This window comes from Plectrocnemia conspersa, unplaced genomic scaffold, assembly GCF_051122295.1.
Source record: "Plectrocnemia conspersa isolate PC_06_02 unplaced genomic scaffold, ASM5112229v1 ptg000008l, whole genome shotgun sequence".
Taxonomy (NCBI): domain Eukaryota; kingdom Metazoa; phylum Arthropoda; class Insecta; order Trichoptera; family Polycentropodidae; genus Plectrocnemia; species Plectrocnemia conspersa.
The window spans coordinates 6394194-6421931 of NW_028277172.1; the positions used below are offsets into that span (position 1 = coordinate 6394194).

A 27738-nucleotide genomic window follows, 5' to 3' on the forward strand; every position below is an offset into this window, starting at 1 on the left:
TAATGATCTTTTGAAGTTGCTGTTTTATAAATGTTTAAAAGCTTTTCTAACTATTCTTTTAAATTTATAATACTATTTATTTTCATAACTCATAAGCAAATTAATTGTATTTAGAATAATGATATTGCATTAAAATAAATTTTAAATTGTATATAGAATAATGATAATGCATTAAAATAAAATAAAATTTATTAGTGAAAAAATACCATATTGAAAAATTAAATTGCGTAATACTTTTTATTACGTTATATGAGTAGATATCCGGTTTCGTTAATTAATTTTGTAAATATACAAATTTATGTAAATCTACGTATACTTCTATGTTTTTTTAAAAAGATAAAGCAACTTACAATTGTATGTTTCATTGTGAATATTTATTTTGTGCCGAATGCGGATGTTGATAAGAGAGATGCTGCTTCTTCCGAAAGTGACAGTCGCGATCTCCATCTACAAACACACAAGTGGAAAAAATGGTAAAAAAAATTAAATACATCTCGTCCCACCTGAGCCAACAAACAACACAGGTGAGTCAGTCGATCGAATCTGTTGCGAGGAGCGAACGTGCGCGCGCACCTCTCGTTGCTATTGACTACGGCTTTTGGCGCGCGATTCGAAATTAACGACAATAATAACTATTGCGTCTTAGTTGTGTAAGTGTATAAAGGAGGAATTTAATTAAAAGTGTTTCGTTAATATTAATATTCATAAACAGCACAGCGAAAGTGTCTGTTTAATATTAATAAAGTGCAATTAACTTCGATGTGTTTTGAAGTGTGAAGTATATATTATATAAAATATACAGCAAAATATTTTTTTAGCGGCGGTTATTAAAGGATCTTAGCCATAAAGTAATATATGAAGTTGATAAGCTTATCATATAACTTGATTCTAAAATTATTTTTTATTTTATCTTTAAAAAAATCTAAAATGTTATTTACCGGGCAATGTTTATTTTTAATTATATTAACATTTGAAATTATTTTACATATTTTTTAAATAAATTGCAAAATTGTATAGCATATATATGTGAACTAAGAGCTCTAGTGATAAGAAAAATATATTTAAAATTAAAATTAAAATTTAGATTTTATAGTCATTAGTTTTTATTTCCTATGAAGTTTCATTTATTTTATATATGATTGATTTTGCTTTTAAAAATTCACATATGTACATTATTTAGTTAAAACGATTTTTTAGAATTTATTTATTCTATTCTGATTATATTAATAAAAAGTTGACTATCTTAAGATTACAAACAGTGCGTTAGATTAACTTTTTTTTCATTAATATTTGTGAATATTTTAAGGAATCAATGTCAATGTCTCAATACAAAAAAGAGCATTAGGTTTTTTTAGGTTTTTGTTAAGGTTTTTCAATATTTATTAATAAGTTCACATATGCTTTTTGCTAAAATATTTATATTTGAACTTGTCAAATAAGAAAGTCAATAACAATACTCTTTTATTTATCTTTGAGAATTTTTCTAAGCACAAAGGGTATTAATGAATATGTCATTTTTAAGAAACAAAATTAAACAGCCTGTATAAAACGAAACATTTTTAGTTAACCTACTGATACATATGAAACATAAACATATTTATTGAAAATATTATCAAAAAAAATTAAAGCTCATAACATAAGACACTATATGATAAACTAATGTTACGTATCAAATTTACTCAAGGTATCTTGTCATATAAAAAATCTAAGAAAAACTTTTAAATACATGTATGTATATTTAATATAATATAAATTGCCTCAAAGCTATTTTGTGACATTAGTACTACTTCTTTTTACTTTTTCACCTTTAATTATTAAACTTAAATCGATTGATAAATTATATACTGCAAAATAATTTATGGCTAAATCAGCTTTAGAATCTAGAGCTTTATATTAATGTTACATATGCATATATAGATATGTTTATTTTATTTTATTATTAAATACAAATTTGCGCATTATGACTTGATAAGTTATACCAATGCTTCATTTTTGCTACAAATATCATTATTTAAAGTCAAAATATTAGTTTAAATTACAATATCAAATAAACATTACACAGGAAAAATAACTTTACAGATAAAATCTATTCTCAATAAATAAAATAAACATTAACTTGCAGACTTGTTACTGTAATTTTTTTATTCAAAGCTTTTATAGCAAAAACTATTTTTTATATTAAATCTAACACTTTTATTCAATCGAAAAAAATTGTTTATGTTATATTTTGATTCAATTTAAGTTGTGTGCTGTATTATACTATTTTTTAACATACAGTTTTATAAATATATTGTATAGCTTTATATATATGTAATATATACTATATTTACAAAATATTATAAAAAATAATCTCATTTTTTTAAAAATGCGGACGTTTTGATACTAAGGTTGAGTCTTGTAGGATTTTAATACCAAATATTTTATTTTGTGTACCTAAATCTATATTTTGTAGAATAATAAAATGTGTTATAATTTTAAATCATTTAATTAATACCTTTTTGCTACTTTTTTAAAAAAAAATTTTTATATATAAAACATTCAATTCAATGAGACTTGATTAGAAAAAATAATGCAAATGAAATGAGCATGAGTTAAAATAAAATAGCCAAAAAAATGTATTTCTAACAAATAATTTAGGGCTAGTTTTAATTAAATACCACATATAGTCAAATTATGAATAAAAATTATTATTAAAAATTGTGGCAAAAGCAAATTAAATCAATGAGATTATCAGAAATTTTACTTTTAGAAAATTATAAAACAGTTTAAGTTATATTATATACATATTTAGTTAAAAAAAAGTTTAACTTGCAAATTTTTATTTCTATATTAAAAATCTACGAAAAAATAAAATTTATCATTAAATATTGTATTATATAAAAAAAATATATTAAGAAATATCTATGAATTGAGGCAAAAAATTCTAAAACCTAAACTAAACCAAATATAAACATTTAGAATAGCTTAAGTTTACCATATAATATTTTTTATAGTTTTAAATGAAGATTCAGTTTTTATAAAAAATAAAAAGGATATTCTTGCAAACTATATAGCTATGTGTATATTTATTTATAGATTTCTCTTATTTGCGAATTTGTAAATATACGTATTATTTATTAGTAGAAAAATTATATTAAAAATAAATTCGCAGAACTACTAAAAAAAACTTAATGTACGGATAAAAATAACATGAGTAATCTCGTATTTTTTGCTACAATAAATGATATAAAAATATAATCTAGGCAGTGATGTCCAACCGAAATGCTTTACTGGGCTAAAACAAAAAATAAAAATACACTGGGCCGTATATTTCAATTTAAAAAAAAAACATTTAAAATATACTAAAAAAATACTAATGAATAAAAATAGCAAAAAACTTTGATCTGCCTTGGGATGGACGTCGCTGATCTTTGAGTCAATACAATATATAATAAATTGTAAAAAAATATAATTAACTATATTTTATACATTTTGTAAAAGCAAATTTAAATTAATTAAATATTTTTATAAATATATGCACCTTTTAAGAAAAACAAACAAAAAACAGAGTTGTAATCTTGTTACAAAGTACTATTGAGATTGACTAATAGATTTTAAAGACATTAAAGTTGATTTGCTACTTGATGATGTTTATTTTATTCTTTAAAGATTGATTTAAACTCAAGGTGTCATATTTCTAAAGAATGCACTAATGTCTAAAACTAAAAATAAAATTCAACGCGTCTAAAACTAGTACAAGTAAATTATTTTTAAAATAATAATTTATTATTTTATATATTAATGAGTATTAATTGCTTTATGTTATTCGATATTGTAACATGATATCTAAATGTAAGCTCTGATATGAATAGGTTTTCAGGTATATGTGACATCTACAATATAATCAATATTCATTGAACATGAATCATATTCATTATGTGTTAATATATATTCATATTTTTGATATTATTTAAATTAAAGTAGCTGACTTTGCATTCAGTTTCCATTTACACATTGACCCATTATATCTAATACCATAAACGTATCACAATAAGTTAATAATAGTCTTTCTTCTAAATCCGGTAGTCAACCCACTCTTTTCTCCGTTGGATATATGCAAATATGACATGTCACTAGGCATGTCACCGGCCCTGAACATTTTATAATTTTAAGAGAGGGGTCCAAGAACGAAACTGTCTGTCGACCCACGCGCCAAACGTCTCGTTTTGAAAATTTCGTATACAACATAATAATAAACAAACTCGTTTGTAAAGGCGAGCGATACAAAACACTGCCGGAACATGCTACAGCGTTAAATCATCGCGGACCAGACCTCCTCAAAGTTTGTCGCGTGGCATCGATCGTATCTGAGGCTAATGGGTCGAATGTGTTTGGTTTACTTTAGTTGCGAATCGAGTAGGGAACACGTCCGTTATTTAGTATGTTAGTAATAATGCTGCCAAGCTTAGGCAAACTACAACAGCTGATCAATATTTTTTCTGTTGACTTTGACAGTTAGTATGGTGGGGGGTATCAGCTGTTGTTAGACCTGATCTTATAGTAAGATTGTTTTTAAATTGTGAGCTATACATATGAGCTACATTTACTAATTTTGCATACCATTGCTATATAAACTCTGTTTGCCAAAAATAAATATTAGCATAAGAATGTAATAAATTAAATTAAATTATTAAGTAAATATACAATGACGTAATATTAAAAAAATGTCACATCAGTGTTACTCAAATATTAATACTCGTTTAACTGCTATTTTTTTAATATTATTTAAAACAAAAAATATTAATTATGTAAAATTAAACATAAATAATTTTAGAGCTCTAAAAAATATTTGAATAGAGTGGTTTGTATGAATCACAAACGAATGAATGTGATTATTTCTAACGATATGATTCACACATTGATCTAATCCGTACCTGGAATTCGTCCAGGTGTGCGGACTTCCGGATGCGAAAAGTCAAAGAAAACAAATATTGTACTTACCTTTGCATAGGATCCTTATCCGGATATCTCATTTGCAGTCACGTTCCTTCTATTCTCACATTTAAAAAAATAACGTTGGTGTTTCTAATAAAAAACAGTAGAATGTATATTATTTATTATTAAAAAAAAACAAAGAAATAAACAAAATTGTAGTATTATTATTTAATAAATAAACACGTGCATATTTTCTTAAGTAGTGAAAAGTGGTTTTTGCAATAAAATACAATGATATAGGTTATTTTTTGTGTTAAAAACAAGATGTGGTGCAAAATGTGTGTTCGTGGATTGTTGCAGTTGGACCAATGGATTGCGTCATAGAATGTAAGTAATTTTATGTTTATATATCAAAAACGTTTTTATTAAGGAATGTCACTAAAAATGTATTTCGGCTACTTTTTAAAACGCCATTTGAATATTTTTACAATTAAAAAACGGCATATAAAACGCTATATATTCTGTACCTATTTAATTAGTAAATTTTATTAAAATAGTAATTTATTCTTAAAAACAAATTTTAATTGTTTGTTGTTTTTTCACATTGCATAAACATTCATTCTAAAGCAACAATTAGAAACTGTGCTTTCTATTTATATTAAATTTTAATAAAACCTGATGTTTTATTACAAAGGAATATATTTAGGGCTACCAAATTTAAGCGAAATACATTACCCCTTAAATGCATGATTTTTTCAATAAATTTTTATAATAAAATTAGGCTGAAAATGACGTCAAAAATAATTAAAAAATATTAAAGCTTAGTTGTTGATAATATTTTAACAAATTATTGTTCTAAAAATGCAACATCATGCAGAACGCGAATAAAGTATATTAAAATTAAGAATTTCCACTTGCAAATATTTTTTGCAATTTTTTTATTATTAAAACATAAGACACCACCACATTTTTCACACATTATCTGTCAAATTCCATTTCATTTCAGCATTTTGAATCTGTTTCTCTTGGTCAATATGAGCCAGTGTCTACAACTGCATATTTTGCTTCTTTTATGCAACTATTACAAAAAATAGAAACCAAAAATAAATAAACAATGGTAGACTAACCTTTTAGGAGTCAATGAATTAATTTTATTTCGTTTTATATCCAATTGCACCAATGAAAACAAATGTTGAAATTCCCAAAAATATGACACATTTGCACCCAACGTTTTTTTTAAATAGCATTATCACGCGTACAGAGATATCTATACGAATAATTTAAAAACACAATGGCTCGTCGTTTGTTACACATATGTAACATTATGCAATACAGTTCCTTTATTGAACGTAGACTGATTTATAAGCGCTTAAATAAATTGTGGCAGATTTGCAACACCATGCATTTAAGGGTTAAACTATTTCTTAATTCTCAAAAATTAATTTCATTTTTTTAGGTAGGCATTTATGTTTTCTTTTATTAATAAAAAAATGTAAAATAGTTTTATAGTTTTCTATTAAAATTTGACGTTTTACTCAATAAAACGGAATATTTTTTATCTATTAAAAATTTATAAATCGCATCAGCTTTAAGCAATTTTTTTATGAAAAAAAAATATAAATAAATATTTTTTAAATTAAAAATATAAGTGAAATACAGTAGGTTAATAATTTATTTAGAAAACTAAAATTAAAGGTTTATTTTACATCACTTAAATATTAATTTAAAAGCAACAATTATAATAGTTTTTATGCTTTCGAAATATTATATTTTATGAAAATTCCATATTTTTTTAAAGCATCAAGATATAAGCGAAATACATTATATTTAATTAATTTCTCTAATTTAATTCAGGGATTCTTCTAGTTACGCATTTATATTTTCTTACATTATGAAAGAAAATATGTTAAAACATCAATAAAAACATAATAATGTGATCTCTATTAAATTTTATATTTAAAATTAACGTTTTCTTAAATTTTTTTTTGATAATCTTAATTTATTATTTGCATTTGTATAAAATTAAGAAAATATTTTGCATCTAAAATATTATAATAAAATACCACATTTTGTCTTAAAAAAGATTTTTTTGTAGAGAAATATTCTTAAGTAAAAAAATATACGAGTATTATAGAAATATTCACATTTATATATATATATATAAAGGTATATTTACATTACTAAAATCTTTATTCAAAAGCAACAATTCTATTATTTCAAATGCTTTATAAATATTATATTTTATTAAAATTGTTTTTTTAAGTCATTAAAATATAATCGAAATAGAATAAATCGTATTTTATTCTTAGAATTTAATGTAGGGATTTTTTTGGTACGCATTTACAATTTTTTAGCTTAAAAAATATAGAAAAAGTTTTCTATTGAAATTTGCAGTTTTCATAATGAAATAAATATTTTTTCTAATAAAGATATTAAAAATTAATAATTTTTAATACATATAAAACAAAATATTGGAGAATTTTTTTTTTTAAATATTTTAAATATAAGAGATACACAAATTTGCAGTTGATAATTTATTTTCCAAAATTAATTTTATGGATTTTTTAAGGGATGTCTTTTTTATATTTGTTACATGTAACTTAAACATATATTTAAAAAAAGCAATTTTTAAAATATATGATTTTATTGAAATTCCAAGTTTTTTAATTAGGGAATATTTTATTATATAATTAAAAGGAATTTTTAATTATTTTATTCATTTAAAGTCAGTAAACATTCATTAAAAAACAGCAAATAGAAAAAAAGGTTTTAAAAATCTATAAATAAAATACAAGCGAAAAGTATAAAACTAATAGGAATTTTTGTACGCTTATATAATTTTATTTGCATGCTTTCAAAAGATGTATTTAAAAAATCAATTATTATTTAGACAGTTTCATAAACCAATAAAATGAAATCAAAAAACATACAAAAATATTTATTTTGACATCATATATATTTTATTTAAATTTAATGTTTTCTTATACTAACGATTAAAATTTAAAAGTTTAAAAGAATAGCTTAAAATTTATACTTTTCATTTATAGTTAAAGCATAAATTAGAAATATAAATAATTCAAAAACATAAATTTCTGAGATTTTTAACGTATTGCTTCTAGAGTCTAGGAGATATTTAAATATTTAATTTAAAGCATTACCTAAATAATACAATTTGCTATCTCTTATATTTTATTATAATACAACGTTGTTAATATATTCTTATTATGAATTAATTTTGTAAATCATAAAGCTATAAACATAAGCATGTAATTACCTCATAAATAGCTTATTTTTTTTATATTTTCTTAAACTATCAATTTTTTTCCGTGAGCTCTGGATTCAGACGTCGAATTGGATCAAAATTTAAGTCTGCCTCCTCTTAGTTACGGTCCAAATTACATGTATCTTTTGGTTAGAGTGCTTTGAATTCTGATGTTGATGTTCAAGTCTATGTTAGAGGAAGTATTCGAGTGGATGTGATCAGAAGAAATGTCTGAGTGAAAGTGATTTCTAGGGGCAGGATTCTAATATTTTTACTCGTAATCACTCCATGGTGGACTTTGTGGTTCGACTCTTTTCGGTGGGACGACCAATTAGAGAAGGGTGGCGAATTTATACGTATATAAATTTGCGTTGACCGTAAGGTCGATTAGAAATGGCTACGCATGCTATCTACTCTCAAGGCAAATAATCTAAAACATTCATGATTTATGGCGCGTATATAATCCGCTAAATGATCTCCCGCGGTCTTTCTTTTCAAACGCAGTAACCTATTTTTTTCTTCAACAGTAAAAAATGCCTTTATCGCGAGGAGTACTAGCCTTTTTATTGATGATATGCGTGAATATGTTTGTACAATTATAGATAGAGGAGTGATTCAGTTGATGAACTCGACATTTTTTTTTTGACAAAAAATATTTCATACAACTAATTTATAAATACCAAAAACAGGTATAAGCTATTTATCTATAACATATTATTTAATTTTGAACATAAATAATTAAAACAGTAATTTAAATGAATGATTATCAGCAAGATTTTCATCTTCTAAAAATATTACTAAAAAACAATGTAGTTATAGTGTATAACCTTTTTTAGTATAAAATTATAGAAAAAATGATTTTTATTGATCATATATAAATTTAATAATTTGTTTCGATAGAACTTAAAATACAAAGAATAATTTAATATTTTTTCTTTAAAACTTCCTAGAGCATTTCCCATTTACTAAACCCATTCGAAAATATTATACAATATGCGCAATAATATGTCTGTCGGTTTTACGAGAACTGTGGACAATTTCGTGTTACAAACGACCGAATGAAGTGTTACTATACGACGCTCGTAAATTTATGTAAAACGACCTGTCTGACTTTTCAAAATAAGGTCGCCTCTTTATGGTCCAAACATCGAATCGAATTCCAAAAAAAAAATATATAAAAATACCTATCATTCGGATCCTTCTACTGAAATAAATAGCTAGTTATCTTTTTCAGAAAATTATAACTCAAAAAGTCAGTTGTTGTTGATTTCGATCAATCTCAAGTCAAATAATATGTATAAATGTATATATAATATATGTATGGAAATCGACATTTACTTTGTGTATACCTTTGGAATTAACATCGTTCCAGTCTAGACGCTTCGAATGCCTCTCAAACGTTAATTGATTCCAAACGAACCCTTTTATTATTGTTTTATATGTATGCATAATACATATTGATTGTATAAACAAGGGTCAAATTAATTAATACGCGTTATGTGGTAATATATAAAAAAATATTTATACACGTGGTTTTGATAAATAAAGCATTCACATGTAATCGAATTTTAATTAAAGTTGCTAGTAATTAAATATAAAAACATATTTTAATCATTCCATATATTATTAAATCATATATAAAACATTTTACTATTAGTTAAAGGTTAAAAAAATAACACTGTATAGAAATTTTGCATTTTTTGCTACAAATAATTTAATTACAAATTCGTTGGTTGAAATTAATAATATTCATTATATTCATATATTTTATAAATATCACTATAAATGCTTATCAATTATTTGAGATTATTATTTACCGGGCTTATTTAATCAATTCTCCATTATCAAATTAAAAACGAGTCATTACAGTGACTGTAAATTCATTAAACGAAATCTAACGATGCAGTTAAAATTATCCCCATGAGTGTTTAAAATGATCATAATATGAAACCATAAATAATCTGTAATAATTATAGAAAATATGTTAAATAAATACGTGTTTCGTTTAAGTAGATTATTTCATTATTAATGTGCAATACTATCTATTTTTTTTATTATTACTGTATAAAAATAATAAATGTGCACTTAAAAGATATATAAATAATATTATATTCGAGTGCTTTTATCTCCAATAAATCGTAGAAAAAATAATTGTTAAATAAAATCAGTATCCCGTAATTTAATGCACCTTAAATCAATTTTGTGTTAAGTTTTACGACTATTTTATAATTAAACTTATTTTGTAAATTGGAGTTGTAAATTTTTAATATTCCAAGCAATTATTTATAATTTTATTTTAAATTATGGTTTTAAAATTTGTTATGTTTCAGTTACCGCCATCATAAATATTAAACCAAATGCAAGGTTTTTAGTAAAAAATTCGCTAATTTCACATATACAGTAATTATATAGTAATTATGAATGTAATGCATTGAAAAAGATCTGTAATATCTAACTGATCAAAATTAAGATATTTAATACTGATATTTTGGCATTTCAATTTAACACAGAAAAATATCGATATTAATATATTTACATTTTGCTTAAGTATAGGGTTTTAAGTGATATTTTTATAACTAGTTTCGATTTAAAATTATATTAATTTAAAACGAAGAAGTCAAAGAAAAATATAATACATAAAAAAATACTGAGTAATAATTTATCAATATATATTAAAATATTATATAGAGAAATAAAATAGTATTTGCTATTAAAAGTCTTATTTTTGCAAAACGTAATACGTTTGTAGAAGGTTTCGGGTTTATTAATTAATCCACTCTTCTATTTAAAATTAAAGGGATTAACCCATACCATTATAAAAAAATTATTTCTACCCGCGATTAAGTATTTTAACCGATTAAAAACGTAACGTTTCTTTTGTTAAAATAAAACATCGTGAAAAATCCCTTACCAAATTAATAAATCAAACTTATGGTTTATCTTCAAAATGACCGTTTCTGACCAGCCTTAGCGGCCAATGGCAATTTGTATTCAAACAATTTTTAGTCGTTCAATCGAAAAAAGGGCGGACAACAAAATCTCCTATGGATATAAATACTGGATCGCTGGCAAACAGGAATCACTTCCCCTCCGACGTTTCATCTGAGAAACTTTTACTGGTATCCATACTCAATGCATTATATCTTAAAAGGCTTTCCAAACCACCAAAGATCGCAGAAGCCGCCGCTTCTCTCTTCGCATCTACTGGTCCAGCTCGACGTACGGAATCAATTGAATGACGTCTGTAGCCCACGGACGTACCCAAAATTAAATAATAACTATCTTTGTCTTAACACAAATAAACCAGAGTATAGTACAATTTTTAAGTATTAATAATGAGCTTGTAAATAAATTATTTGAATCGATATTATTAAAAATATTTTTTTAAATACGAATTTCCATTTGATTTATAAATTATTTATTTGTAGTATTGTGCCCTTTTCCCTTAAATTTATTAACTGTCAAAATACTGTATTTCTAATACTAAAATAATATATTTATTAAAAGATGTAAAAAAGGATCACTAATCTTTAAAGGTTTTGAACTGCTATTATACTACTTTTTTAACAAATGTTTGCAGAAAAATGTGATTATAGAATTATTAAAAATTATTATCATAAATTCAATTACCAGTTTAAATATATTTTACATATTTTATTCTTGGGACAAAATATAAAGGTAATTCAATTAGACAAAAAAGGACAAAAAATATTTTTCTATTGAAGCAAAAATGTTCTTCACAGGACTGGACTTTTTTCTTAAATGTATATTTAAGAACTGTTAAGTTATTTAATTTAATGTATTTTTAATTGTCACACAAAAGTTTAATTTATTAATTAGTAATAATGTTTTAAGGTAGCTCAGTATAAATAACACTTTAAACCAGTCGCTTTTAATTCGGCACTTATTGCTAAGCTGTTTGATTAAATTCTCTTTTTAATTTTTATCAGTAGTTTTTGGTAGACCAGTAACATGGTTTTCATTCGCCTATTTCCAGAATCACTTCTCATTCCTCTTAATTGAGGTGACAAAGTCCATTGATTCAAAAATCCAGTTTGATAAAGTTTATATCGATTTTTGTTTCTGTATTTTTATAGCAAATATTTTTTTGGTAACAACATATTATAAAAAAAAAACTTTTCACCTCACATTATTTTTGTTTAAATATATTATAACTTATTTTAATAGCGTCACAAACCGTAGCGCTTATAGAGATATTATTGAAATAAAAAAAAGTCAACACCCCCGCAAGGGAGCCCGGTTTCCTCGTAAAATTTTACAACGGTACTTATGGCCGGCCGTAGCTATTGTCTGGAGCAGCGTGGAATAATTGAACAGGTGAAATTTCCTATTCAAGCGTTGAGAAAAAAATATTCTTGTGACACAGCTCCGATGGGATTTCTGCACTCTCGGACGTGCAACGCGAAAAACCCGATTGGAATATTCGTCGTTTTATTTGAGAGCAAGGCTTTAAGTTCCTGTATAATTTTAAATACTAGTACTGTTTTGATAAAGGTATCTCAATCAAAATATATTTTGGTTGTATGGCACATTCATGAAAATCATATTTTTTTTTACCTTTTATATCTCACTCTGGGTCGCTAATTTATAATATTATTTTGTACTAATGCTTCGTTAATACTGTGATCATTGTAAGCTACAATTTAAATGAATTATAAAAGACTAAAAGGCATAGTACACCAAACTAGTTCTTTGAAATATTCTGTGCAGCAGTTAACAAAAATAATAGGGGATGGTATAAGAAAAAATTTCACATGCGATTAAATTCACGCATTTTACTCATACATATATATGCATTTCTTATAATATATTGATATCCACAACACCTCGGACCGTCCGATAAGATAAGACCCACCAATCGCCCAGTGGAGAGATTGGATCGTTCGGGACGCTGCATCCGAGTGTATCTCCGTTAATCTCGTGTTCATTATGCGCGACGCGGAAGTGACTACTACAACTACAACTAGATACTGTATTCTCTATCCTTCCATTTTTGTAACAAAACACGACAAAAGCGAGCGCCCAGGGCAGCGAATTTCAATGGAATCGCATCCGGACGTAGTACTTTGTGTATTATGCAACGTCCACAAAACGTCATGTCCGGTTCTATAGAGATGAAGTAGGGTGGGGCCAAAAAGGGGGGTGGGTCGAAAAGTTTAATTTTTAACGAGGGGTCAGGTGGGGCGATTCCCGATGCGGCCCTGGCGAATATCGCGTGTCTGCATCTTATGCATGCATATGAGGATGGATGTAAAAGTCTCGTTGATGATTTTGTATATTTAATGGTGTAGTACCTAAGCCTAAAATTATATAAATATATATATATATGTATATCGAAATACAGTACTTATATTTTACAAAGCAGAAAATATTTAATTTATAAGAGGCTGTTTGTTAAAAAAACAAAATATTTTAAACATTTTGTATGTGGGAGATGAGAATTTTTTTTTTGCGATTTTATTTTTCATCTGATTATCATGACCTAATAGGTTTCTCCAATGCGTCATAATGGGTATTATATAAACAAGGGGTATACCATTAAATATTAAAAAATAATAATTATAATATGGCGCACACCTAAAATAGGTGAGCACCATCCTACAATTTTTTTATTTCTTGCGTTTGGCAAGTGACTCGTGCAAAATGAGCGTTCTCAAGCGCTGATGTTCTGACCGCGACGGGTAAGAATAAGGGACGCGATCTTGACTCTAAAGCTCTAAGCTGAAAGTCACCAAGCATTGACGGGTTGTCAATATTGTTCCTTAGCAAGTTTAAAAGTGCTTCATTGAGTAGACGCTACGCCGAGAATGCAATGAATTATATCGCTACACCCTCTTTTAAAGATATCGTGTGCTTTGCTTTACTCGGTTTGTAGACAACGGAGTTGTAAACTTATTGGTTCAATTCATATCCACAAATATGAAACGATATAGTTTTCAGCGACAAATTAAAAAATAATCGAAGGTGAGCAAATGAGGTTTTTCAAACCGTATTTTATCCCTTAAATGTCGCTTTTATTTACGACTTCTTTGTCTTGCTATGTCAAGATTTCGTTTATCTATGCTTATCTGCTGTCGTAAATATTTCCTATATAGATCCAGAACATATTTTATTACTTAAACATAGTTCAATGTTTCTTGAACTTTCTGTTGCTGAGTTTATTTAAAATAAAACATCATTAAGAAAGCTTTTGATACTGTCTATGATGATGGTTGAATCTACAATATATTTAATGTAATTACTGAACCGCATATATGACTAGTACCTGCAAAGTCATTGATCTTTTATTATTATTTTATTTTTTATAAGCCGTAACGCTGGTATGAAAAGTACTGTTTGGAATATATGAGAGCTAAGTCCTGAACTCGTATCCAGCGGAGCTTACACTGATCCGTCTCAGACATTATTATCAAAGTGCAAATAAACAGATTTTAAAAAATATTCCATATGAGTAAACTTTTTTTAACTTTCAAGTCTCATTGGGGCTTTAATAAAATATACTATATTTACAGCGGTTTGTAGTTTTATATTAGTGAATGTAATATTTGTTTCAATTACAAGGCAGTGTTTTGTTTTCGTCATATACTTGATTTGCTAGGACCGTTAAAATCTAGTGGAAGTAAACTAAATTTCGCGTCATCGCAAGTCATGACCGACTTTGTTGCTTGCTGCATGGCACAGAGTTTAAACAAAAGGCCGTCACGGTCGACGGAGATACTCTATTATACCTTTCGCGTTTATAGGTATTAACAAAGCCAAACGCTACAAAAATGATACATTGTGAAACTGTTGAAAATTTCCACGGGCGCATCTTCTCCCATTCATAACTTCAGACGGCGCCGGCTGAAAGTATTAATTTCGCTTAAAGGGCCAACTTTTACACCTAACGAACTGCACTTGAGAGACTGCCTCTAGATTCAAGGTGATAACCCGAACGTAGACGAAGCGTAAATAAAGATCTTGACATTAAAAAATTGTAATGGTTAATCTAATAAAAATACTCGTCAGTATTGACATGATCTATAAGGGAAAAGTACTCGTAGTATTATAAATTATTATTCGCCTTGCTCTATGCTAATGATACCATTTCAGACGGTTATGTATTGTGGACAGACAGACAATAATATATGATCAATACTATATATGCTAATCCCGGGAAGGATGAACGATGTTGAAATCATACATACGCTTATACAAATTGTTGAACAAGTTCAATGTACACGAATGCCAAGATGTATTATGTATTCTTATGTACATAACATCATATATTACAAAGTATATAATAAATTTATATTGTACAAAAGACAAATGTTTAATATTTGCTATTGTCTCCAATGATGGTTTTCCTAAGAAATATTTAAAAAAGTATAGTATAATTATTTATATCTTAAAGATGAACAAATATGACGTAGAAACTGATTTTCACACTTTATATTATTTTATTTATAAAATAATATGTCTAAATATATTGTATGAGAACTAAATAAAAACCGTATTTTTAGATTTATTTTAATTTAAATTAGTAATTCTATACCTTTTATCAATATTTAATTAGGTTGCTATTGTGATCGTTCTACACGTGTGCTCATGAATGAAAACAGTTTCACACACTATTTAATTTGTTATTGAATGTCACATGTTACTTAGATTATTTAGGGATTTTTATGTATATGCAATTTGTAATATTTATTCATATTATTGTGAATATATTATTACTATAATAACAACAACCACAAAAATCATTTTCTCCAAAATATGTGATAGAATATAAGTTCACTCAGTTTATTTGAATAATAATTTGTAGTTTAACTAGCAATAAACCCAAAGCATAAGCACAAAGCATGGTTGAATAAATAGCAATTATTTCAATTTTAATTCTTGCGATTTATGTTTCACTAATGCTATTTTTTTACATTCCTCGCAAATAAGGTATGCATAGAAATATCTTAAAACGCAAAGATGCAAATTCGTTGCATTTTCTCCGGATAAAAATGTCGGCCGGCGATGAAATTAAAATTCCGCACTAAGAAATCCGGCAACCGCCTCCTGGTTATCTGTTCCAGTAAAAAAAAAACAACAAGGATGGCACACAACAACGGCGAGATAGAAGTTTCCAGAAGTGTTTTCCAGAAGTCGCTTTCACGTCGACACTTGGATTCGTCTCAATTATCCGAGTTAATGTAACTCGCGTCTTAGCCGAGATACCTCTTTGTCTCCCCGGCAACGAAAGATACTCTAAACTACGTTTTGTTTCCACGACAAACTCTTTGGTAATAGTCGAGAGGACTACGTACAATGTATGCTTGTGTAAATATCATAATGCTTTAATTTTATTAAACTAAATGTTTTATCTTAGAAAGAGTTAATATGAAACATTACGAATATTGCAAATTCCAAAACAAATTTATTATTCAAAAATAAAATAATTATAGCCGTCAAATAAAATATTAAAAAAACACGTTGTTTCTGCCGAAAATCCAGATATCACTCATTTTTTCCCCTAGTTATTATTGTGCAGTTGGTATTTGTATTTTATCTTTTTAAAACCAATAAATCATTATCATTTTTTTGTACATTAAGTAATATATTAAAACATAATTTTATAACATCTTTATTGATTTACAATATATTCAAATATTTTATAGTTTTTTTTTGATATTCGAATATGAACTACTATGCATATAATGGTTTAAAGCTCTACTCTTATCAATTCAGGACTAAATCAAATTTGATAATCATTGTAAAAATACCGCTTTTTACATTGAATATCTAGGCTTATTGAGTCGTCTGTGTCAAATTAGCGTGAGCTATACTGGTAGCGAGCTCAGGAATGTGTAAAATATTTGCGCATTTTCAAGTCAGAATGAAATTGATAAATAAAATAATAATTTCATTCAGTAGCGTTCCGAAATATGCAAATAAATGTGGAGAAATTACTGACAAATTTTCCGCCTGCTCCTTCTTAAGCAAATCTGAATTTAGAAAATACTATTCTATCAGTGCAGGTATATTACGTTTGAATTTTTGTATTTTCACTACCTGCTTAGTGAAACAGTTTTCGTTGTTTTTTCTATTTTTTCGAAACGATCGCTTTTCTTATAATAAAGAATTTATTTGTGATTTTTGATCACGATAGTCTACATAATAATTAAAAGTTGGTATTGAGTCATAAAAGATCGCTAGTAAAACGGACTCCTTTCTGGCAGTCCATTAATATGCCGTTGTTTTGCGTCGTTGTGTACCATACGGTTAGTCAAGGTACTAATAATATCGATATTTATTCGAGTCACGACTATTATTTTCTGTCGTTTAAATAAGTTTATTAATAAATCTGAATAATAAATGAAGTAACTGAGAGCCTGAGAGTTCAGAAAAGTTGCTTAGTTAATTTATACAAATATTATAGATTTTTATCAGTGTTGCTGTGATCAAAATAAACAACAACGCCATTTGCCTATTATATTATAATATAAAGATAATACTAACGCTTCGCAGGATAATATTATTATACAATTTGTATGTCTACATATACAGTATTTATATACTACATATGTACGTATACGTTGAAGGAGAGAATTTCTGGCGACATTCTCCTCCGCATATTGCTAATTATTCTGCGTGACACCTTCCTTTATGATATTAGTCTTTGTCTTAGTTGGAACTAGATAACACTACGAGAGGGAGAAAAAGAAAGAATAAATAGTAAATATTTGTCCTCGGAAGTGTGTCACGTTCTCACGGATGCTTCCAAAGGACACATCGCCTTGTCAAACACTAGCATTATCATGTGACCGAAAATAAAATTACTTACAAAAGAAGAACGTATGTATGAGACGATGACGTGTCCGTTAACGTTGTTTGGTAATTCGTTACGTAAGATACTCTAAGAGAAAGATATGTGTATACAAAATTAAGTTGGAAAATATAATAGTACATTTCTAAGAAATTCGTATAGAGGTTACGTGTAACGAATTTAAGCTTCATGTTTAAAATACGTACATGATAATTAAATGTGAAAATGTTTGACTTAAGGTTATAAAAACTGACAGTTTTTATAACCTTAATTAAATAAATTACCTATATGTTAGAATCACAATTCAAATTATCATGATAAAGATCTCATGACGCAAACACATTTTATCTTCTTTGAAAGTTACAGAAAAATATTTTTAAATATTTAATAAAATTTCAATATACATTTTTACTGTAAAAAACGATTAATTAAGATTATTTAGATCTTTTAAATCGAAATAAATCTATAAACAAAGTAATTGGAATGCATTATGAATAATATGAGACGTATTAAAGTGTCAATGTTAGAATTATTCAGTGTATGGAAAAGTGCATATAGACTCACATACGCACACGTAAGAATATACACGACCAAAATGTGTAGAGCTGGCACAACCCGAAATAATGTTCTATTATTATTCATATAAAATATGCTTAATATTTGTTTCAATACAATCCATGTTACACGTCTGGATTATTTGCCGTGATTAAAATTTGTTAAATCAACAACTATTTTGTATTTATATAAAATAATCATAATAGTTTTATTAGGTTTTGCAGTTCATATGAAGGTTTTTCTAAGACAGTTTGAATTTTAAAGCATCCTGTTCATTTTGTTAACCCTACCTATATTTTTATTTACTTAATTGACTAAAATATGTTTGTTACACAACGGTTTTTTGTTATAATAACTGTCTTAATTTTAATCAGATCACTTTTAACTTTTTTTAGTAGATCTTGTAAATATCTCAGCTAAGTTTGTTAGTAACATTTATATGCTATTTTGATTCAAAGTGACTTAATCAAACAATAGAAATTTAGACGTAATATTTGCAAGGTCTATTGTTAAAAAGTTTTATTAAAAGCAAATTAAAACTATGAAAATTTTTAAGTCTTTAAAAACTAATATGTACATGATTGACCATACATGATTGACCATAAGTTTTTTCCTTTTTAAAAATACTATGTATTTTTGAAAATTTAATTTCTTAAATTATTTATTTTAGTAATATTGGATGTATGTTAGGTTGCCCCGTTTTGCTGCATTTATGTCCTCTAATGACATCCTGGGAATTACTGGAAGCTGGAAAAAGTCTTTCAGCATCTTGAAATATTTAAAAAGTGCCAAAAATTGTAGCCCATTTTATATATTACATATTCGCTTCGATAGTAGATCTTTGGTTGTATTGCTAGATCCTTTTTGAATTCGTTGGTAGATTTTCTAAAACAGGAGGTCTACCGTAAGAAGTCTATAAAGCAAGAGGTGTAGTGAAGACGAGTGTGTCTAGTCCGGCTTTATGCCACGTAATATACACCGTCGTGCCCATAAGTCATATCCCCCCTCCGTACGTTAGAGAAGATCGTATTTTTTTATCGCTGCTAGGTCCGTGAGCACTGCTCGCGGCATTTCAGACGCGCGTGGCTATGTCTCTTGACTTGTGGTGTGTATAATTTTCTACAATATTAAAAATAAAAATAACAAAAAAACATAATAAGTTTCTTAGTTCTTATTTTATTACAACTACACTTAAATCATATTTAGGCCTCTTTACTATTTAAAAAAAATTCAACAGTATTGTGATTTTTAATATTTATTAACTTTAAAATATGCATAAATAAATTAAAACTTTTTGATCACTAATAAATTAGTAAAAAAATACGTTTTTCATTATTTGAATATGGCAGTCGCGGGTGAGGTAATACGCTGACAAAATTTTCACAAATAAAATAAATGCTTTATTTAAGAGTATTATTTTTTATAGTTCTACCACAATCGTTTAGCAATAAGTCGAACTGATTTTTAATGCTTATTTTGACGGCAATATTTCTCTAGTTTTTTTAAATATATGATTTTTCGAGCCCATTATATGTTATGCATAGCATGGAAAGGGTTAAAAAAAGCACTTGCCATAATTGCGACCCTATTTTTTAGATGTCATTGAGTTATGTTATTGTACGGTAATCTCTTAATTGCCAGTTATAATTTATTGGTTATAATATATTTATGACACTATTTTATATTATATGTTTTTATGATAACTTGACAGGAAATGAAGGTTATACATAAATTAGTGATATTAAAGACTATCAATAGTTTTGCTTTGGCTTACATGGCCGTGTTTATCACTCGTGACAGCCCAGGTAGGAAGTCGGTGTAGCTTCAGTTCGTGCACTATTAAAGTGAACTCACTTTTTAGCTATTGAGCTTGGGCTGATTGCGCACTACTTCAACCCACTTAACTATGCGAATATTCCAATATATTCCCTTCTTATTTTTATTTTAGTTACACAGTTATGATATTGAACATATTATTATATAATATAGCGTTATATAAAACGCAGAGCAGCAATCATTGAAACCGAATAAGCGATATTGAAATTTCAAGATATAAACCGACCGTAAAATGCATTCTCTAAAAAAATGTACGAGCTCTCCGGCGTCTCGTTATTTTTTAACCGTCTTTTTTAAGTCCAACTCGGCGAGCGCTTTGATGAAAAATTTTCATTGGAAATTTTTCATAAAAATTTGTTTTTCCACTTGCCGAAAGTGGGCGATGTGTAAACACTGAATGTTTTCCACTATTCGCTTTCGCCCTGTGTTTCCTTTGAAAACAATGCTCCTTTCGTATTTTTCCGACCTATTTCACCGCCACGATAGGAAAAATACACGCTAATCCTCTGCGCTATGTATTATTATAATAAAAAATTAAAATAAAAAAAATCATTCGCAGTCGGGAGGAAATTAATTAAAGAATCTCGTCACGGTGTTTTTATTATTAGTATTCAACAAGAGCGGCCACTGTCCGAGGCAGTGGCTTTGTCAAAATTATCGTACTCAAAAAATTAATTATTATTATTGTTATTTATTGTGTGTGCGTGACGTTTAACCTTTTACACTCATCGCTCTCGTTTGCATTGTTTTATGCATACAGTAAAAATATGAAACAGTAATGGCCAAATTTTTATGGACTGCGGAGTATTCATTAATTCAACGAAACTATAGAATGTGCTGTGCTAATTTTTTTTGTCCCTTTTGTTTGATGGTTTCCGTTTCTTTGTTCAGCTATGTCTAAGAAAAAAGCTGCTTTTGGCTAAGATGCCGTAAATTCAGTCTCAAAATTATTTTTTCTATATCACTAGATCTTAAAGGACTATCATTGGAAGTTTTTCACTGTTGTTGTAACTGAGAAGGTTCTGTCACGCATGTGCCTAGTCGTTAATTATGCGGTTAAATAAAGGCAGAGCTTTAGAAATAATAAGTATAGAATATATAATAGACTGAATCGTCATGCCAAACAGTGGCAAAAGCTTTATCTAAAAGAGTCTTGCAGTAATTTTGCAAATTTTGATTTAAAATAAATAAGACGTTTAGAATAGGAAAAAATATGACAATTATCATTGATTATGTATTTAAAAAAAATTTTTCGAAGCGCTTTGTTTTCGACTTACTAACGCAAAAAAATTTAAACAAAAAAAATTTGTTAAATAAATATTTTTTTATTTATTGAATTCATAATTAGCTATATATTTTTAAATTAAAACGACCGAAATTTAAATCATATGTATCTATTTTTGAGTAGATATTCTTTTAAAAATTAATCTACTTTCTGCTAAAAAACAATTTAAAATAATTTTTTTTTTATTAAGATTTAAAGGTAAAACATTAGGGAACTAATTTAAAACTTTACTGTAGTAATACAAATGTGACCCATTTTATTTTGATGCATATTTTTCGAAGTCAAAGTGTTAAAATAAATTTCTGAATTGTGCGTAGAAAAACAAAATTTCAACATCGCATCACAAAAAAGTTTTTTCCACATCTCCCACTTTTAACCGAAACGTAGATTATTGTCTCCCGCATACTAGTTGTTAAAAACAGGTTAAGAACAAATTGTATTTAAGGCTTTGTTTTAGTTTAAAAAGCACGATTTGTGCTGATGCTTAAATCCAGTAATAATAAAAATAGTATTTTATATATATAATATAATATTTATTGTCACGTAAAGTAATTAATTGTATTATAGTTTTTAAAATTGTCAGATATTCATATTACTGTTATATAATTAAATTTGCCTTACTTCTTAATATTAAAATATTTTCGATGGAATTTTTCGCAAAGTCCGACTCCAAGCTTAAGAATTTCGATAAAATAATCCTAAAATATAAAATTTATTTTCATGTGAATACAAAAAAAGATAGTTAGTAATTTTTGGTAAACAATTTACGTGATTTTTCTATACATATTGGAAATGTTGTCGAGTTCTGAATTTCTATGACAGGATGTGAGTCAGATGTGAAAGTAATAAGTAAATACATACTATTTCTAATATGCCATATGTAAATACGACTAGTGTAGAAATATGGAAACCCTGAATGGCATTTGCTTGGATTAGTGCCGCGCCATTGTATTGCGCCACGCCAGCTGGTGGGTGATTGGCTGTTGTTGGGTATTTGATTAATAACTTTTGTTTACTTCATATTGCCGACTTAAAACGCATGGTGCACTACAACAATTAAAAAAATATTGGTCGGGGTGGAAAGGGTTAAAAAGGAGTCAGAGTCATTAGATTTTTTACAATTTCGCTTAAAATGCTCCAACTTCACCGACTCCGATTCTACAGCCCTGTTTAAAACCCAAAAAGTTGGAGATCCGGTATTCGCACACTCGCTACATTCGGTACCTCACGACAGTGAGGATCTAACAGCTACTGATAATTACATGTTGCTGTATTTTCGCTATGGAAAAAGATTCAATGTATTTACTAAGTTAAAAACATGAGAAATATAAGCGAAAATATTCTTATAATACACTGTAGTTCAATAAGTTTAAAATAGTATATTTAAATGTTTAATACTAATTTACATACAAGCTGACTTTTAGAACATTTACTTTTGAAATTATGGTAAATTTACATTTCATAATTATTTATGTTTAAGTGGTGGCAAATTTTTGCCAGCATTTTGTAAACAAAAATAAAGAGTAAGATACCAAGATTAGAAACACACAGTATCTTTTTACTTCCAAATAACGATCAATAACTAAGATGTTGGTATTATAAAAGTTGAGTGGCACTTAAATAGATAATGCTAATATGTATTGAATTTCATTTTGTAAATTTTTAAATCAACATGAAAACCAATAAGTTTTAGTACTTTTTTTGCACTTTAATGTTTTTGAAACATTGTATTTGTCAATAATATTATTAACACAAATAAAGTCGTTTGACTTTATTAAGCGCCTATATTCTATAAAATTAAGTTACACTATAATAATAAATTAATTGTAATTCTCTAGTTTATATTAGAGCAACATTGACACTTTCACGTATTAAAAGTTTATTGAAATTATCACAAAATATTTTTAAAGTTGACTTTTCGCGTTTAACCTCGAGTAAAATCAGCTCGCGCGCTAACCCCTCAACGACCGGGAGCAACTTACGCAATCCCATTTCTTTTTGATTTCCCTCCGCACGCATCAGTGTTTTTTCTTCTCGCCCATGTTTTATTTATCAATCTCTTGGCGCGCCCATATAAACGGCTCGTTTCGCCATTTTGTGCGCGCAGGTGAGCTCGCCGGGTTACGACGCCGAAAACAGTTTTAGAAGCTTTTCCTTGCCAGATGGCAGTGTGCGGGGTTTTTACGACCAGACTATGGCCTACGCGGAGATCAAAGCCGTTCGGATAGAGCGTGTGGGACGCGACTGGATTATTTCCAAATTTCACTGGACTTAGAGTACTGAGAGAATTTTTTTTCAATAGATACCTCAAATTCCATGCTCCAAAATATTTTTTTTATACTAAATTTTGCCTCGAACACTACATTAAACCTGTATTATTTTAATTTAGTTATACAATACTTGTATTGATTTTTTAAATTATGATGTTAGTAAAAAGATTAGAAATTAGAAATTGTGAATGTCTGCAAAATATTTTATACTTCTAGCTTTCACAAACAATTTATATCTACCAGTAGCAACAATTGTGGGACTTTGGAATGAGATAAAAAAAATCTGTTTTCGGTGCAATAATTATTATTTTATGCTGTTACAGCAAATGTCTGGAAGCAACGACTATGTGCCAAATTGTATAAAAATTATTTTCACTTTTTCTGGCAAGTCTCATGCATTTTATCACGAAAGTGGTGACACTCAACGTGATGAAAACACGCAAATCATGGTGTTAGATAACAGTAAAAATGACGTAATTAATATAAGACTTAAGGCTTTAAGTAATTAAATGTTATTTTGATGTGAAAAATCACTGCTAGATTTTAGCCAGAGATCAGAAAACTTTTTGGGCAGTGTTATATCAAAAATATTTCAGGTTTTCTGGGCTAGAAAGAACTTAAGAATATGTTTAAACGAGAAAACATAATATAATTGTCTGCGGATTGGATTAAAATAGGCAGCGGACTGGATTTGGCTTGCGATCGTAGTTTGGGCACCCCTGATTAAGGCGATCCGTCTAGATTATTTTATTGTTTTTCTTTTACTTTTATTGATTTTGATACGTTATTCGATATATTAGTAAAGCTAGTTATAACATTCAAATTTTGGTGCTGAGAAACCCCTTCTCACCGACAAATCCCAGATAACGGATTTGTTGCAATACCGGGCAGTCTAGATTTGATTTGACTATATTATAACAGTTTGTTATTCTAATATATATTAACATATTGTGTTTGTGTTGAAATATATATGTATTCTATATAGGCAAAAAGACACAAATACATATAGGAAAATGCGGAAGAAAATTAATTGTAGGTGGAAGGAAAACTGCATCTTTATGTTTATCTAATAATACGAGAAATAACGTATTTTATGGAGGGAATTTTAAAATAATATTCGTTACCATACGGTCCGTCAGGACACACATAATATCGATTTTTAGTAAGTTGTATTAATAATTATTTTATGTTGCTTAACAATAAACATAAAAAATGAGTTACTAAGAGATTAATTGAATTACTTATTTGTAGAGCTTTATATGTATGTATATACGATTATTTTTAGAAGCGATACAGAGAAAGTATTTTAAGTTTTGGTAACTAAAAGAATATGGAAATGCTTAGCTTAAATACCCTATTAAGTTTATCTTAGAAGCAATCATATATGATTCACTAAGCTTTCATAGAAATATTTGTATTGTTAAGCACATGAGGTGCATATCGTTGTCCTTCTTTATTTGCCGCATTTATTTATTTTATTTTAAAGCACTGTTATTTTTGCTTCTATCATATTAAGTTATTCACACTTTATTCATAAGCAATAATTTAAAAAAATATTTATTCAAATCATATTTTCAATACCATTATATTTAATTGGTAAGTCATTCCAGCAGTTGAGATATGATTTCACATAATCATCGTTCATTATGGCAAGTTATCATTTCCTGTGCACGCGCATGCGCAATCAATGAAGTTTATTAATTGATCTGAGCAATCTAAAAAGTATAGTAAAATGTCGTAGGTGTATGTATAATATACATTTGGCGTGGGTTAAGGCACATGCGACACGCCCATGTTACGTGGGCTACGAACTTTTGAACGCATTAAACTTCAGGTTGCATAATTCTACACGCGCTGAAGACTAATTTAAAATATGATAAATATGCAGTGCAAGACCATTAAAAAATGTTGAAAAACAAGAATTTAATTTTTTTGACGAAATACTATGCCATTCCAAATTTTGACTAGTCATTCACTACACCAATTATTTGTTTAATTTTTGAGCTATGACTAAATTAAGTTTGCGGTGTTAATCGATAAAAAAAACTTTTTAAAAATAATTTGATGTGTATTACAATTTAATTAAATTTAAGAGAAATATATGTTAATATATGATATAAATATGCTATCAAAAGGTTAATAACACAATATGTTAGAGCTATTTTCTTGGTAGTAGGTCTCATTTATTCTATACTTTCATCACGGATCTATTGTAATGATTCATTGATCCAACTGGAATTATTATCAGTTTTAAAATAACTAAATATAAGCCTATTTTCAATTAGATTAAATGCAAGCTATGCGTTCAAAAAAATCACCTTAGTTTAAAACATAAAACTTAGTTTTGTATATTTATAAAACAACTCACATGCGTTAATATTATTCAAATTCGCGAAACGAGTCCCTCATTGTTTCGTAGTTTTGTCATATTATGCATACAACAGGAGGTTCATTCGAAACGTAGGCGACAAATAGTTTAACATACGTAAACTTCATTCAAATATATTACTCATGTAAATTAAACGATACAAGCTACAAATATATGTATGTACAGTAAGTACGTTTATGAGTTTGTGTCAATATTATGTGAAGAGACAGTCCATTAGCGGTCTGTTTACTTATCAATTAAGATTTTGTTATCGCTTGCAATCAATATCTTAATTATTTAAGAATGGTGTGTCTACATACTGAGCACAATGTCATTTTTTTCACATTCCATCATAGGTCTCTTGAAAACGTTTGTATTATTTCTTTATCAAAATCGTTGCCTAAAAAATCACTATTTTACAGCATTTTATTATATTTTTAACGCTCAGTTTAATGCAAATTCAGTAATTAAAAAAAAATCAGAATAGCGTAGTACGTAAGATCTAGAGTAGTAGCTCAGAGAGCATGGGTCCAGGTCACCGAAATAGACTCAAATTTGTATTTATAAAAAAACCGGCTATAATTGCAAAGTGTATACACATCTGATCATTATGTCTGATTAACCGAATTGGCACTGATTAATCCCGTTAAAGCGCATTGGGCATACGCATGTTAGGCTACAATAGAAGTTCAAAAATCTGTTAAATATAAACTACGCGTTTAATATAAACGACAATAGCCTATTAAACAATATAAAATTGCTTTAACGTAAGATATGAACTGAAAATGTATAAATAGTCTATCTAATGCGTTTTATTTCACAGATTTAATTAATCAAGGTTTGTGAGCCGCATAATACAGCTACTAACCTTAAGATCCCATTTATGTTATAATGATTCAATCAGACAAGAGAAATTTAAGATTTTACTTGAATAATTTATAGCTCATTGTTATGAAAATCACTTTGGCAAAAATGTAAAATAAACATGTTGCAACTGGCATCCTTAAATATGAAATTTAATTTGTCGCATGCTAAATACAACTGTTTTACCATTTTTCCTTAATGATAAAATAATTTGTTTTTTATTCATGTTTAATAACACTTTTATTCTAGTTGCATTTTTTACTATTATTTTGGTGATTGTGTTCTAATTGACTATTATTTTTAAATTCAATAACATATTTTTAATAAAAAAGAGATAAATTTTAATAAAAAAGACACTTTTATTGAGGCTCAATTTGTTTTTTACGAAAGTTTTGGTATTTCTTTTTAGTAATAAGGTAAAATAAACAAATCGCAACTTTCATTTCTTATTAAATCGCAAAAAATATTTTTGTCTATTTTTTTTATTTTTTTCACTAACACATTTTACCATTTTACTATATTAATGGTAAAAAATGAAATTTTATAATTTTTTTCTCTTTCCTAATTAAA

The 27738-nt window shown here is 27.4% G+C and overlaps 1 protein-coding gene across 2 annotated transcripts in view; it reads left to right on the top strand.

Moving 5' to 3' along the window:
- Window positions 1–531: 531 nt before the first annotated feature.
- Lrt (Leucine-rich tendon-specific protein) overlaps window positions 532–27738 on the top strand; it is a 160840-nt gene continuing 133633 nt past the window's right edge. The window contains exons 1-2 of one of the 2 annotated variants that reach the window (XM_088189621.1): window positions 532–650; window positions 5175–5301. The gene's annotated coding sequence lies outside the window, so the exon portion shown is untranslated. The remainder of the gene's footprint in view (window positions 651–5174; window positions 5302–27738) is intronic. The other variant, XM_088189622.1, reaches the window with a different exon arrangement.